This window comes from Mustela erminea, chromosome 2 (assembly GCF_009829155.1).
Source record: "Mustela erminea isolate mMusErm1 chromosome 2, mMusErm1.Pri, whole genome shotgun sequence".
In the NCBI taxonomy this organism is placed as follows: Eukaryota; Metazoa; Chordata; class Mammalia; order Carnivora; family Mustelidae; genus Mustela; species Mustela erminea.
The window spans coordinates 66,765,577-66,781,019 of record NC_045615.1 but is presented as its reverse complement, the minus strand read 5'-3'; the positions used below and the strand labels follow the sequence as shown (position 1 = coordinate 66,781,019).

General features: G+C 38.2%; 1 pseudogene; it reads right to left on the bottom strand.

Moving 5' to 3' along the window:
* Nucleotides 1-843: 843 nt before the first annotated feature.
* Nucleotides 844-9,438, bottom strand: LOC116584597 (annotated as a pseudogene).
* Between the last annotated feature and the right edge of the window lie 6,005 nt (nt 9,439-15,443).

Here is a 15,443-nt window from a genome sequence, read left to right as displayed (position 1 = left end):
CTTTTCTAAAATGTAACTTCCAGAAGGGATCCACTTTAGAATTAAGACCAAAATGAACAGAACTGAGGTTTGTGATTGCCTGGCCCATTCACAATATGGCAGAATTCATAATTCTATGAATTAGGAAATGATGTTTTGTTCCTCACTAGTTGATAAGTGGTTAGTTTAATATAGCACATATGTTGATCTTGTATCAAAATAAGTCTGACCTTTAAAAGCCAACTTGCATTTGGTACAACCCTTTTAGCAAGCAATTTGGCAACACATTTCAGAGCCATAAAAATACTCATAGGCGTTGACCATATAATCTCACTCTTGGCAGTTTCTCACTAAAGGAATAATCTCTCTACTAAAAAAAGAAGTTATAATCATACAAAAAGGTATTGTGATGTTATTCATGGTAGCAAAAATTAGAGTTTCATTTACAATAATAGAAATAGTTAAGAAATTATTATGAGACTATGACATACTCATGAAAAAGAAGGTGTTTTCCACAATATTAGTAGAAAAATATACAAACTCTTACCTGTCCTATAATTATAATATTTATTATTTTTGTAAAACAGATAAGAGACACAGAAAAATGGATAATAATTTATTTGAATAGGCAGTGAGGTTATGGGTTTCCCCTCATTTTTAAATTAAGATTTGGTTCTGAAAGTTGTAATTTTATTTTTTGCCCATAACCAAAACTTTATTGAAACACTAACACCAAGATAGGAGATCACTGTTGTATACCTTACAAAATTAAACATAATTACATTATCTTGGTAGAGTAATCGAATTACTGAACTGATAAGACTTTCTGCAGTATAACACAAATTCAAGAGGTGGTATAGATCATTAGTGCTGCTTTCTTCTTCTAAATGAGCATCCTTCTGTGAGTCTGCCCTTTCCTCCTGTTGGCTGGCACAACACTGTTGAACTACCATCTGAGCCTGGCGGAAAACCGTGGGAATCTTGTAGCAACCTGAACATCTTATATCCATCAAATAGGACTCTGGGCTTTGAACTAGCCATTTCTTTTTGTTTTTTGTTTTTTGTTTTTCTTTTCCTTTCCTAAGGTTGGTGTAGTAAATCTGTAGCCAAAGGGATGTTGACCCTTCTGCAATCCCAGCCGGTCCCAATCTCTAAGGCCTACAGTTTTACTTTCGAAGGAGACTTAGTAAGATATCCACTGACCTTCAGATGAAGAGCATTAAATTCAGTTCTCTTGTAACCTAAAAACCCTGCCCTCAGGTGTGCTGCCTCTAATAGTGCTGTCCTTCAGACAGCCCTGCTTATTAAAAGGAAAATTACATTTAGAATGTAATTCCCTTAGAATGTTCCCTTGCTGTCTGACAGAGCCACACTTTACTCAGAATTCCTTCTGGAATTCAAGACCTCATAGGTAAGGATTCTATATCAGCCTCAGTAGTTCATGTCAAGAACATTCAGGAGTCCAAAACAACACATTCTATTTAGAAACTGGGCCATAAGATAAAATGATTCTCCAAAGGATGCTTGGTTTAATATTTCAAATCTCTATCTTGCCCATTGTTAGCAAATTAATTTTTATCCAACGTATTACATGTTTCCAGCACAGGAGGAGAAACATAAGAAGCCTTGACAGGATAGTATTTCCCTGAAAATCAATAAGTAGATGTTTACTTGACATAATTCTTGAAATTAGGCCTGTGTGGGTGGAAACATGCACTTAGTACTGTTTTATTAGTTTCTTTTCAGTCCATTTTTTATGTATACATACAGATTTACTGAAGTAAATCCTTTTAAATTCCTTTAGAGAATATTTGGAGTTGGCTCACCGATGTGTCTCTTCAAGACGAGACTTTTCCATCACTTCCTATCAAGCTTGTCTTCTTAATAGTGTTAAACATTTCTCTCTGCTCAAATAAGTGTTAAGCTAGTAATGTAATACAACTATAGGGCTTTAAGACAAATTTCCAGGTGGAATGTTTTCTGTGTAGCAAATATTAGATACATAATAATCTTTATCCCCATCTGAGTCTTCAACAAGAACATTTGGTCTCATGATTCACCATTCTTTGAGAAAAAAAATCAGTGCCTAAAGTTGAAAAATATAGCCCCCAGGAAGGTAGTCAGATCTGGATTATATTGGCCCAGGGATTAAAAGACAAAAGTAGAAATTGTGTCTGTAAATTGAAGACTTTTACATTTATGGGGATAACCATAATTTTTTTTTTACCATTTTTTAATATATCAGTGATAATTCGTGCATTAAACTACAAGGTCTTCTGGATTTGAAAAATATTTATTATAGGCTAGGCATTTATCTGAAAGCATTGGTGTAGTTTGAATCAGTCTTGCAGCACCACAGGAATCACGTTCTACTTCTGAAACCAAAAAAACTCCTTCACTCTGAGGAAAAGATCAACTACATTAATTAACTCATGTTCACATAACTAAGAAAGCTGATGCTGGGTATAATTCCTAGATATTATAAATTTCCCATTTCCTTCATGACTCTCTAAAATTTTTATTCTTTGGTGACTGGCTTATTTTTTTTAATTTTTATTTAAATTCCACTTAGTGAACATATAGTGTATGTTGTATATTAGTTTCAGATGTATAATTTAGTGACTCAACACTTCCATACAATACCCGGTGCTCATCCCAAGTGCCCTCCTTAATCCCTACCACCTATTTCACCCACCACCACCCACCTCCCCTCTGGTAACCATCAGTTTGTTCTCTGTAGTTAAGCGTCTGTTTCTTGATTTACCTCTCTCTCGTTTTGTTTTTTGGTTTTTTTAGTCCTATGCTCATTTGTTTTGTTTCTTAAATTCCACATGAGGGAGGGGCTCATTAAGTTAAGTGTCTGACCTAGGTGGCTCATTAAGTTAAGTGTCTGACTCTTGGTTTCAGCTAAGGTTATGATCTCAGGGTTCTGAGATTAAGCCCCACTTTGGGCTCTGTGACCAGTGTGGAATCTGCTCCCCTGTGAACTCACTCTCTTTCTCTCTCTTACTCTCTTGAAATAAAATCTAAAAAAAAAAAGCCACATGAGTGAAATCATGTGGTATTTGCCTTTCTCTGACTTATTTGACTTTGCATTGTACACTCTAGCTCCATCCACATCATTGCAAATGGCAAGATTTCATTCATTTTTATGGCTGAGTAATGTTCCATTGTATATATAATATATATACACACACATGTATATATACACCTATCTACCACATACAGTACTTTATGGCTGAGTAATATTCCATTATATATATATTCTTATATATATATATATATATAATATATATATACATATATATACACACACATGTGTGTATATACCACATCTTTATCTATCAGTTGATAGACAATTTAGCTACTTTAGGTAATGCTGCTATAAACACTGGGGTGCATGTATCCCTTTGAATTAGTATTTTTGTATTCTTTGGGTAAATACCTTGTAGTGCAATTGGCTGGATCATAAGGTAAATCTATTTTTAACTTTTTGAGGACCACATGGTCTTCCACAGTGGCTGCACCAGTTTTCATTCCCACCACAGTGCAAGAAGTTTCCCCTTTCTCCAAATCCTCACCAATACCTGCGTTGTTGGTTTTAGCCATCCTGACAGGTTTGAGATGGTATCTCATTGTAGTTTTGATGTGTATTTCTCTGATGGTGAATGAAACTGAGCAACTTTTCATATGGACGACTGGCTTGTTTTTATTTAAAGTTAATCATCTTAGAGGGAACTACTCCAAAGTACTCCTACCATATTGCTAAGTCCCATGACCAAGCACACATCTTACCAATAAAGAGACAGTGCCTGGCACAGAGAGGACACTCAGTGTCTCTTTGTCAAGTGAAGAAATGAATGACTAGCGAGTGGAAAGTGAAAAAGAAGCAGAGGAAAATATCTCCGGTATGCATGTGTGCATTTGTGTGTGTATTCATGCACACATGCAAATATGGAGACTCAAAAATCTACCCACAGGCAAATAGTTTCCCAAAACCCAATTAACGGAAGAATCCTCTGTGAAGGTAATAGTTATATAAAGGTCTTTCTGCCACAGAAGTCATCCCCCCAAAATGACATCAACTCTAGGTAAAATCCCAAATCATCATTTGGAAAAATCTGAGGAATCCTAAAGGGGAATGTAGATGCATCACTTCTACCCAAGGAGGAAATGAGGCCACTGGGAGGATGAACCCAAGCACCCATGTGAGAAGCCCTGTGACCCCACACAACCTCCCAGCTGCCTAGGGAACAAAGCCAGTATGTGGCTTTCAACCTCAAATGCCATGATGAGAGAATCTCGTGTGTGGCATTTGAGCCCCATAGTGAGAGACACACCCTGTTTTCTATCACAGCTGTCCATGCTGTTCTTGGATGGGGACAAGAAGGAGGCCAACTGAGAGCAAAGTCGGAGGGCACAGGAGTGAATTTGGTGCTTGGATTCCCTTAATATTTAAACAAATTGATCTTTCCTAGACTTAATCTATTTTAAGCCAGAACTTTGTTTGATGGCTCTGTTCTTTTATTTTTTCCAGCATGACACACTGCTTGGAGCAGTTCATACTTACTGACTCTGTACTTCACATTCACCTGGAAGTTGCTGATAAAATCAAGAAACAAATCAAGAGAGAACACTAAGCTCACCAAAACCCAATAGTATGCCTTTTACTTAATCTGCTGTAAACATGCTATTTGTTTTAAAATGAATAGAGGAAAATTTTCAGTATCTTAACTGTCTATTTCACATGCTTTTTTTATGTTTCTAAACACCCAGTTAATCACATTCCTGAGAAAGGTGACATTTCTGGAGCACAGAAAGAATGGTATTCACAGATATTTCCCCAATCACATTTAACTACCTCCTGCCAAGAATGTCCAGTTGATTGCTCAAGGGAATGTATCTCACCTAAAATCCCTTGGATTGTATGCATTTGTTTTATACTGATCATGTTCGGTCAAATTCTATTAGGCATTTAGTCCAACAACTCTTTTTTTTTTTCTTTAAGATTTATTTATTTAGTTTAGAGACATAAAGCACACAGGGTGGATGGGCAGAGGGGGAAAGAGTCTCAACAAACTCCTTGCCAAGGGTGGGGCCCAATGTGGGGCTTGATCTCACCACCCTGAGATCACAACCTGAGCCGAAACCAAGAGTCAGATGCTCAACTGACTGCATTACCCAGGTGCCCCGTAGTCCAGCAATTCTTAACTGAATTCTCTTCCCCTCCTAGTCTGAGTAATTCAGCTGCACTAACACAAGGAAACCTGGGGGCCAGGAATGGCTCTGACTTTGGACAAAATACTCATCCTTCTGGGTTCTGGTTTCCTTCTCTGAATTCAGAGGGCTGTTACCAGATGGCTTCTAAGGTATTTTTTGACTCAAAGATAGTAAGAGCTGTGATTGGTAGTGAGTTGCCAATTACAGCTTATTGTTCATTTCCTGAAAGGAATAAACCACAGCATTTTATAAGGAAACATGGAAAGCCAATTCCCAACATCCTTTTTAACCAGAATAGGGAAAATGAGGCCCATAGACAAAAGGTATCTCAGTTAGTGGCAGAACAAACTGAGACCCAAATCTCTTGATCTTTTGTCACATACAACAGGCTGTCAAGCACACTTGTCAAATCTCCTACTGGAAATGGAAGTCTGACATAAACTAAGAAGTGGAGGAGTCAAATGCCTCCTTCTCTCTGTTCTCATTGCTCTTTGCTAATATTTTTTCTACCACTCATCACATTGCACTATGATTAGTTAAGTACAGGTTTGAACATACACATAGAGTCAAGCGTACTCAACCCCACAGGCACTTACACACATTTAGATCATGAACTCTTAGAGGACTTTGTCCACTTCAAAGTGTTTTACCCATGGCAGACACCCCATAAATATTTTCTGGATGTCATCCATGAGATGCTTTTAGGAGAATGTATGAAAATGTGGGGTACCAACAATTTACTCTTCCTCTATTCCCATTCTGGTTCCCTTCTAGATTTTGCTCCAATAGCCCATAAACACAGACCATTGCTACATACATGAAGACAACAGTGACAGTCCTGAAGGCACAGTAAATCACAGCATACAGGACACCTTGGTGAAGATGGATTAGCAAGTATGGTTTGGGCTTAGACCAAAATGAGGCTTCATGCTTCCTCCCTTAAGAGCTAGATGGACAAAGAAACTAAGAGAATAGAGGACTCCAAACTGCCTTGATAGCCACCCCGGCAAGCACAGAGTAGGCAAGTGGGTCTGTCTCCTTCCTAGCCTGGGTGTGCACATCACACAAGACCAGACACCGTGGAAAACATTTGGTCCTGATGCACCCATGAGGCAGACAGTGTAGGAGGGGGCAGGCTCAGGTGTATGAAGCTGCTGCCTCTGACTAGGACCCAGTTGACACTTGACTTTCACATTAACAGCCCCTTCTTGAAAAAGAAGCTTGAAGAATGAGGGAAGGGGAAAGGAGAAAAAGTACCAAAAGGGTTCATGGTAATACCTTCTTACATGAAAATATTAAGATGGAAAAACAAAATTCCAGGGCACCTGGGTAGCTCAGTTGGTTAAGCATCTTCCTTCCAATCAGGTCATGATCTTGGGGTCCTGGGATCCAGCCCTGCATCGGTCTCCCTGCTCAGTAGTGAGTCTGCTTCTCCCTCTCCTTCTGCTCCTTTCCACCATTCATGCTTTCTCTCAAGTAAATAAGTTGTCGCGGCCGGCGCAACAAATCGACCAGGAACGTGAGGGTAAGAGGATGAAGAAAAGAACTCGAGAAGCAGAGAGATGGGAGAAGGAGGAGCACTGAGGAGGATGTCCAACAGTGCTCCTCCTGCCCCCATCTCTCTGCTTCTCGAGTTCTTTTCTTCATCCTCTTACCCTCACGTTCCTGGTCGATTTGTCGCACCGGCCGCAACAAGTGGTGCCCGAATAGGGACACAGGTAGACAATTTGTTAACACAACAATGGTCACAATGGATATTATACAATAGATGTCCCCCTTGGAAAGAGATGAGAACTATTGATCCTGAGCCCACTACCAGTAAAAAAGGTCCAGGAACACAGGCCCGCAAAGTCAGATTATAGTCTTTTGTGGCAATATAACCATTTCTGGCTATTCGCACTCCGATTGGTCCCAGGGCAGCAACCAGTTTCCAGAGTTCTGCATGAAACATCCCTCCGGCTTTGAAGGGGGAGACGTCTTCTTCTCCGTCTGTTCTGGTCTGTTCTGGCCGTTCAACGTGAGGCGAGCCATCCTCTGTTGGAGACGCGAGGATTTGGCACCATCTTTCTGGAAGCTAGCGTGGGGTATTTTTATCCTGAGGAAAAACACAAACAAAACGGAGTCCTCTGCGGAGGATAGGATCAGGACCCTTCCAAGTGCCCGTCAGGGGGTCTTTCCACCTAGCATAAGGAAGAGGAGAAAAGTCTGGATGCCAAAAGCGTTCAGCTGCTGCGACCTATATCGTCGACATTCAAAAAATTTTAAAATATAAAGAGTTAAAGTTAAATGCATATGAGGAGAGTATCTCACTGTTTTCTTTTAAACTCATAAACCAAGGCAAATAAAAGTCACTTCCCCCAAGCCCTCTACAACTTACAATATACCCTCAGGTTTATCTCCTTTCATGTTCTGGTGTAACCAGACATTTTCACTTTAAGACAAAACTAATCATTTTCTTAGGCCCTCCTTTTTGTGTGTACAGTTAATCTTAGTCCGTCCTGACCATACCTAAAATTCTTTTTCTGAAGATTTCCCCTCACAAACCTTCTACAACTTTCCTTTGCATTCAGGTTTTGTCCCAAGTCATTTCCTTCCAAATAACCATCTCATTTAGGACAAAATTACCTTCTCTTACTTTTAACAAAATGCATTCTCATTTCTTAAATCTTTCTTACATATGTCCTACTTTCCTACATACAGGGTTGCTTTCTCATTTCCATCAGCCTTACAGTTAGCAGAATTTTGTACTCTCAGAAACATCTTAATCTCTAGTGAAGACAAAATATAAACCAGTTGTGAACTGTTAAAACAGAATTCTTTAAGAGGCAGACTTATCAATCAGTTAAGTATAAAACATGTTTACCAACAGATTTAAATATTCTTAGTTTCCTTGCAGTAAGAAGTCAAAAGCACAAACCTACATCCAGTAATTAATGACTTAGCAGTTTATCCTATCTGGAAAAAACCTAGATGTCTAACAAATTTAATTCCATTTGTCATCCAACCAAAACTTTCAACTTTTAGGTTACTAAAGACTTTGAAAGTTACTTCAGCAATACCCATTAAAACTTTGAGACAGACAATTAAACATCAGTTTAGTAATTTCTTTGCTAACAAATTTTAACAAATAACACGAACTTATTTGACCTTCAGTAAACTTTGATAGAATAAAAGCTTCACATTTACTGCTCTAACTTCAAAGACTTGTCTATCTTAATTAAACCAACAAACTTAATTTAGTTCTGGGACGCCTGGGTGGCTCAGTGGGTTAAGCTGCTGCCTTCGGCTCGGGTCATGATCCAAGGGTCCTGGGATCGAGTCCCGCATCGGGCTCCTTGCTCAGTGAGGAGCCTGCTTCTCTCTCTGCCTCTACCTGCCTCTCTGCCTGCTTGTGTGTACTCGCTTGCGCGCTCTCTCTCTCTCTCTCTGGCAAATAAATAAATAAATCTTTAAAAAAAAAAAAAAACAGGGCGCCTGGGTGGCTCAGTGGGTTAAAACCTCTGCCTTCGGCTCAGGTCATGCTCTCAGGGTTCTGGGATCGAGCCCCGCTTCGGGCTCTCTGCTCAGCTCGGAGCCTGTTTCTCCCTCTTTCTCTGCCTGCCTCTCTTGTGACCTCTCTCTCTATCAAATAAATAAATAAAATCTTTAAAAAAAAAAAAAACTTAGTTCAAATACTGATTTATGTTCCCCTGAGCCCACTCCACTTTGAATGTTTACCTGAGACATGCATTGGAAGATCTGGATTGGGGGGTGTTAAGTGCAGGGGCTGCTCTTCTTGCTCCTTGACAGTGAAGAGAGAAGGAACCCTGGTGCATGATCTAGAGGCTAGTCATGCAGGTTGCAAGCACATTGGTACAGAAACGAGGAAACAAAGTGCTGCCAGGAGGCAGAGAAAGGATTCCCAGTTTTAGAGCTCATCAGCTCCAAGAGAGGAGCAGACACCATGCTTTCCCACCAGCAAGGGGGGAAGGTTTAAGCAGTCCAAGTAGAGCCAGAGAGGACAAGGAAACTTCCCCTGAAACAAAGAGAGTTTCGGCCGCTGCTTGGGAATATTCCTTATGGTCTCTGTCTCGAGTTAGACTAACCCCAGTTGGCTCCAGTTATAGCCATTAACACGGGAAATGAGTGAGGGAGAAGCCCCCACATCTATTAGGAGAAAAAAAGAGAAATAAGGTCAGAGTCCCCTTTGCTAGGGATGGCCCAGCAACCTGGGTTTACTAGAAGGCGGCTTATTTACATAATTATCTGCAAGGCCCTTTTGGAGACCTTGGACCCTTTTTGCTTCATAAGGGCCTGCAATGCAGTGACAAAAAAAGTTTGTTTCACTGATTGACCTTGCCCCATGTTATTTTACTCCTGCTGTCGCGCATCAACCCGGGCTCCTCCTACCTGACTGTAGGCAACTACTTGCCTGTATGTGCACGCTCCCTTGAAATGTTCTCAGGTCCCTGTTCGGGCGCCACTTGTCACGGCCGGCGCGACAAATCAACCAGGAACGTGAGGTTAAGAGGATGAAGAAAAGAACTCGAGAAGCAGAGAGATGGGGGCAGGAGGAGCACTGAGGAGGATGTCCAACAGTGCTCCTCCTGCTCCCATCTCTGCTTCTCAAGTTCTTTTCTTCATCCTCTTACCCTCACGTTCCTGGTCGATTTGTCACGCTGGCTGCGACAATAAGTAAATAAAGTCTGTCTTAAAAAAAGAAAGAAAAAATTTCTCCACTTGAGAGTGAAACAGTTATTTAAATTGTGAGAATTTAAATTAAATTTAAAAATAACATCTTTATTTTTAAAAGAAAATTTCTCCCCTTGTGAATGAAACAGTTATTTAAATTGTGAAGAATTTAAATTAAATAAAAAACTCTTTTTTAACAGAATACTACTTAAATGTTTGAGTTGGTTTTACAGAATAAAAGTTATTGAGAGTACTTGGGTGATTTAAATGAGCCAATTATAAATGTTTAGTTTAAATACATATTTTTCCTTTATAGAGGTAATATATGATTATGCCAGAAAACTTGGAAAATTTAAAAACATAGCAAGAGGGAAAAAATGAATTGCTCATAGTCCCAGCTATCTGGAGGCAACAACTAATACAAAATGTATTTCTTTCTGCATATTCTTTAGAGTTGTGATCATAGCACATAAATGTAAATTTTATTTTTAAAAAAAAGTTTTCTGATGATAAAAGTAATATCCATTCATTGTAAAAAAAAAAAAATTCCTGACACACAAAAAATCCTCTAAAATCCAAAATTTATAGATTATGTTACTTTCTATAAAAAGGAGAATGAAACGTGAACACATCTGAGCCAAAGTTTTGCTTTACAAAGCTCTTATAGAAGTCCCTGGTTTTGAATCTTTGAAGGAATCGTAGTATAACATTATACTTCTAAGGTAAGCCTCTGTAGTTATTATTTTAAGGTAAATTGATATACTTCTAAGGTAAATTTGTTTTCTCACAGGAAATTATTCTGAAAACTTTTCAGACACATCACTTCTTCAAATCTCTTAAATCCATTGTCAACACAATGCACCCAGAAGGAGGTTAAAGATTATATCCAACTCAATGCCAAAGTCCTGGTGGTTTTCTGGGCTCTATAATTAGAGCCCAGAGATGGGAGAGTTTTAGAACTAAAATTTAGAGACACAACTTTCTCTGAATGATAGCTAAGCTTTTAGCAAATAATATCAGAAATCACTAAGAAGCTCTAATGCAGTGGTCTGAACCTCAGCTGTGCATTATGTAATCACCTGGGGAGATTTTAAAATCCCTGTAAGTAGGCCCAGACCAAGGAAGTCAGAATCTCTGGGGACTGGCGTCAGCAGTTTTAAAAAACAGGTGATTCCAAAGTATATTCAAGGTTGAGAATTCTGCTTTAGGGAGAAAACATTGCACTTTTACCCCAATAACGCTTAGAATGCATAGAATGTCTTTCACCTAGATGGCCATGTATTTGTCCCACAATGTAGATTAGAACTAACCAGAAACAAGGCATATTTTTTGTTTTCCAATTATGTTATTTTTAAACTTTTTAAGTTACAAATATATTTTAAGCATACATAGTCTCATCCTTCCATTTTAAAGTTACAAGAAATATTTTTAAACTTACAAAACTAAGTTAGTTTTAATTCACCAAAAAATTAATTTACCAAAATTTTGGATTATATCTGCTATCTACTTCATATCATGCATAAATTAAAATTACCTGTAAATTAAAAACTTAACAGTAAAATACAGCTGTAAAAATTTCAAGAGAACATTTGGAGAATATATTTGCAATTTGAGGACAAGGAGGACTTTTTAAGTACAGTAATAAGGCTAGAAACTAAGTGTGAATAGAAACTGATTACACAGCAGTATAAAACTTCTCTATGCAAAACACTATAAATAAAGCTAAACAGCATATGAAAAGCAACAAGAATATTTGCAAAATGTATAGCAGATGTACAATTAATATCCTTAATATTTAAATATTCTTACAAATTAAAAAGGTGAAGATTAACTCAATTTTTAAAATGTCAAAAAATAAGCTTTTCACAAAAGAATAAGCAACCAGAATATATGAGCAGATAGTTCAATCTCAGCAAGAGAAATTTAGTTCAAATTGAAATAATTAATGGCCACTTATCAGTCTGCAAGGAGGCCTTGATTCTCTTGGTGGGGAAATAACTCCAAAATATCCTTTATCCAGATTCACCAGTTGTTAACATTCAACCACATTTGTGTCATCAATAGCTTGCTCTTTCCAAATACACAGTAATATCCAGAATAGGTTGAAGAATGAAGAATAGGTTGCATACATCATAATATATCGTGTCCCTTTACTCCTCAATTTGACATGTGCAACTCTTAGAATAGAGATTAAAATGAAACATGAGCACATCTGTGCCAAAATTTAGCTTAACAAAGCTCTTAGAGAAGTCCCTGATTTTAAGGCAAGCTTCTATAGTTACTATTTTAAGATAAGTTCATATACTTCTAAGGTAAACAAAAATAAAGTATCTTTTATTATCCTTTGTTAGAATTTGTTTTTTGCCATCATTAGCTCGTAGTTGTGAAGTATAAGTGGATATCGGGGCCATAAAAGTATCCAAAAGAATCCTTGGTCATCACAAAATACCTATTAAGCAATCCTATATGACACCTCGCTTTCCTTCTGAGAGTTTGGCCTCTGAAATATGACGACAGTTGATACATTTGTACCCATACATCAAGAACTCTATTTGAATTCCAAGAGAGTACTAGAGGGCCAGTTTCTCAAGGAGCAAACTGCCACGCATGCACATAAGCATGCACACACTAGATGCACATGCATATTCAAAGAAGCCAAGAAGCTGGGACACACCCGCTGAGCAATGCTTTGAAAATTAAAACTCCAGGTGTCCAGTTTTACAAATGTGCAAATTGCTGAAGTGAAATAAGATTCTGCTAAGGGTAAAAGGATATCAGGATTACCAAGAGTGTGTGAGGAGGTGGGGGAAGGAGTCCTGAGGAAAGAGAATTCAATGAATGTTGAGTTTGTAAGTATTTTCCTGGGCTAAGGAAACTACTCCATTTGTCCAGAAGAAAGGGAATCAGCTGCTGTGTTTGGGCATTGGCTGTATATACAGTGTGTTGGGACATATGGCACAGATCATGTTTAAACAAATACCAAAAATGCCTGCCTAAAGTGGTTGTATTCTAATAATACATTTGCACCATTGAATTCTATCTAAGGATGCACCTTAGTTGCATTAATATCAAAAACAATTTCAATTTTTCACTTCCTAAACGTTAGTCTTCGCCAACAAGGAACCTGATTTAGCCACTTACATTCGTTGAAGTTCTGTTCTTTCTCCCAGTACATGTTGAATTTGTGAAAAATGATTATTATCATAACCTCTTCCAACCTGAACAAAAATAGTTTCATTCCAGATTTCTATCTATAATTCAGAGACAGGGCTGTAGCAGGGTTTTCATTTCCTACCTTCATTCTGATCTTTGAGCTACTACCCTGCATTGTTTTTTATTTTTCTTACTTCAAAACAACTTTAAACTGGTAAAAAAGTTACAAGTGTACTCCAATATATCCTTTATCCACATTCACCAGTTGTTAACATTCTGCTACATTTGCACCATCAACCTGTTCTTCTGAAATGTATATTGAAGTATAGGTTGCATACATCATGCCTCTTAACTCCTCAGCATTGCATGTGCATCTCTTAACAACATGAGTTTTGACTTTATTCCCTTCCATAACTTCAGTACTGTTACTAAATTCAAAATATCTAACATTGATGTAACACTTTCACTTAATCAAGCATTGTTATCCCAGTTTCACCAGGTATGCCCTTTACACTTTTTCTCTTTTCAAAGAGTCCAGGATAACATCCTGCCTTTAGTTGTTATTTAGTCTTTAATTTCCATTAAGCTGGAGCAGTTTGTCAGTCTTTATCTTTAATGACATAAACATTTTTAAAGAATACAGGTCAGTTATTTTCAAGAGTGTTCCTCAATTTGGACTAGTCTGCTGTTCTCTCATGAGATTCTATTTATCAGGGGCATGTGGATGGCTTAGCCCATTAAGCCTCTGCCTTCAGCTCTGCCCTGGGGTCCTGGGATCAAGCCCTGCACAGGCTCCTTGATGAGTGAGGAACCTGCTTCTCTCTCTCTCTCTCGCTCTCTCTTTTTAAAATAAATAAATAAAATCTTAAAAAGAAAAAAAGATTCTGTTTCTTTTATCCCCAGCCATAATACTACGTAGGTGATACTGTGCTCTTCTCAGGAAATCATACATTAAGGCAGGGTGTGTCTGTTGCCCTCTTACTGGTGATACTAAATCAGTTCTGCTTATCCACTGTAGAGATATTATTTTTCCCATTACAGTAATGAACGGTCTGTGGAGACACATTTGGAAAACTGCAAATATCCTGATTTTCAAGCTTTTCTCCCTAGATTTGTCATTCATTGGTGATTCTTGCACAAACTAATCTTCATTCTGATGATAACAAAATGGTGATTTTCCAACTCTTGATTTATCAGTCAGCTTTCTGCAGTATGGAAGAGTTTGGACTTATCTATCTACTTTCCTATCTATGTACCAACCTGTCTGCTATGTACTATCCATGGATTGACTCATGGATTTCTATTTTACTTAGTGGGTTATAATTACCATCTTTATTTATCTTTATGCTCAGATTGTCCCACATTTAGCCAGGAGAAGAACCTGCAAAGTGGTTTCGGGGGGTGGGGGCTTTCGATACTACCCATTTCTTGAGAACTTCTTTATATTCTGACACAGTAATATGCTTCTGGTTCAACTCTTACCTTCCTTACCACAGTCTTGAAATTAGCTATTTCCCCAAGGAATGTTCCTTTCGATGGGGAATGATATTTAGAAAGTAAGATTTGGTACTAGGTATACTGATTACTATTGCTATTGGAGTGTAATTGCTTATAACTGGTTCAGAAGGTAGAGAGCTAAAAGACAATCATATGCAGATGGATGGATGAATGGATAAACAGACAGGGATATGGAAATAATAAGTTCATAGCTTCAGTTCCAAACTTCAATCCACCCCACCAGGTCTTTCCTTTCCTTTCTTTTCCCCATATTTGTATCTCCCTGTGCAGTAAAAATCCTGGTTCCAAGAATATCAACCCATTCACTCATCTCTTATTCCTACAATGCATAGGAAATAGTACTAGAATTGTTACACTTAAAGTATTCCCAAAAAATTCCAAAAGAAAGAGTTCAAGATTTATTTGTGGGTCTTTTCCCACCTTAGACCAAGATTATAAAAGGACTATATTCAAAAGTTACTTGGGAAAAACTCCCACTTTAGTAAGATAGACTAGACATCCTTTTTTAATTCCTTCTATTCAGTGCAACTAAAAAACGTGGACTTTATCCTTAACAGAAGACTCTGAAAAGAGTCTAGCCAGGTATCTCAAGACCCAAGGGACATGATGTTGATGAATTCCCTGGCTTTGCTTTTTGCCTTCTGTATGCAACACTTCGAGCTGAAGAAACTGTCAATCCAGAAATGCCAACAAACACAGACAAAAACAACAAAAGGCTGCTTTCTCTAGCCAAAGAATTAAGAAAGGGCAGCCTAGCAAGAGAAGAAACTTTTGGATAATAACCATTCAACTTCAGTCAAATCCCACAGAAAAAAATGGGGCCCCATCTTCACCCCATCTTTACCACCAGCAAAGGCCAAGTGAGGAGCCTAGACTTTCATTCCTGCCAGGCTGTAATGAGG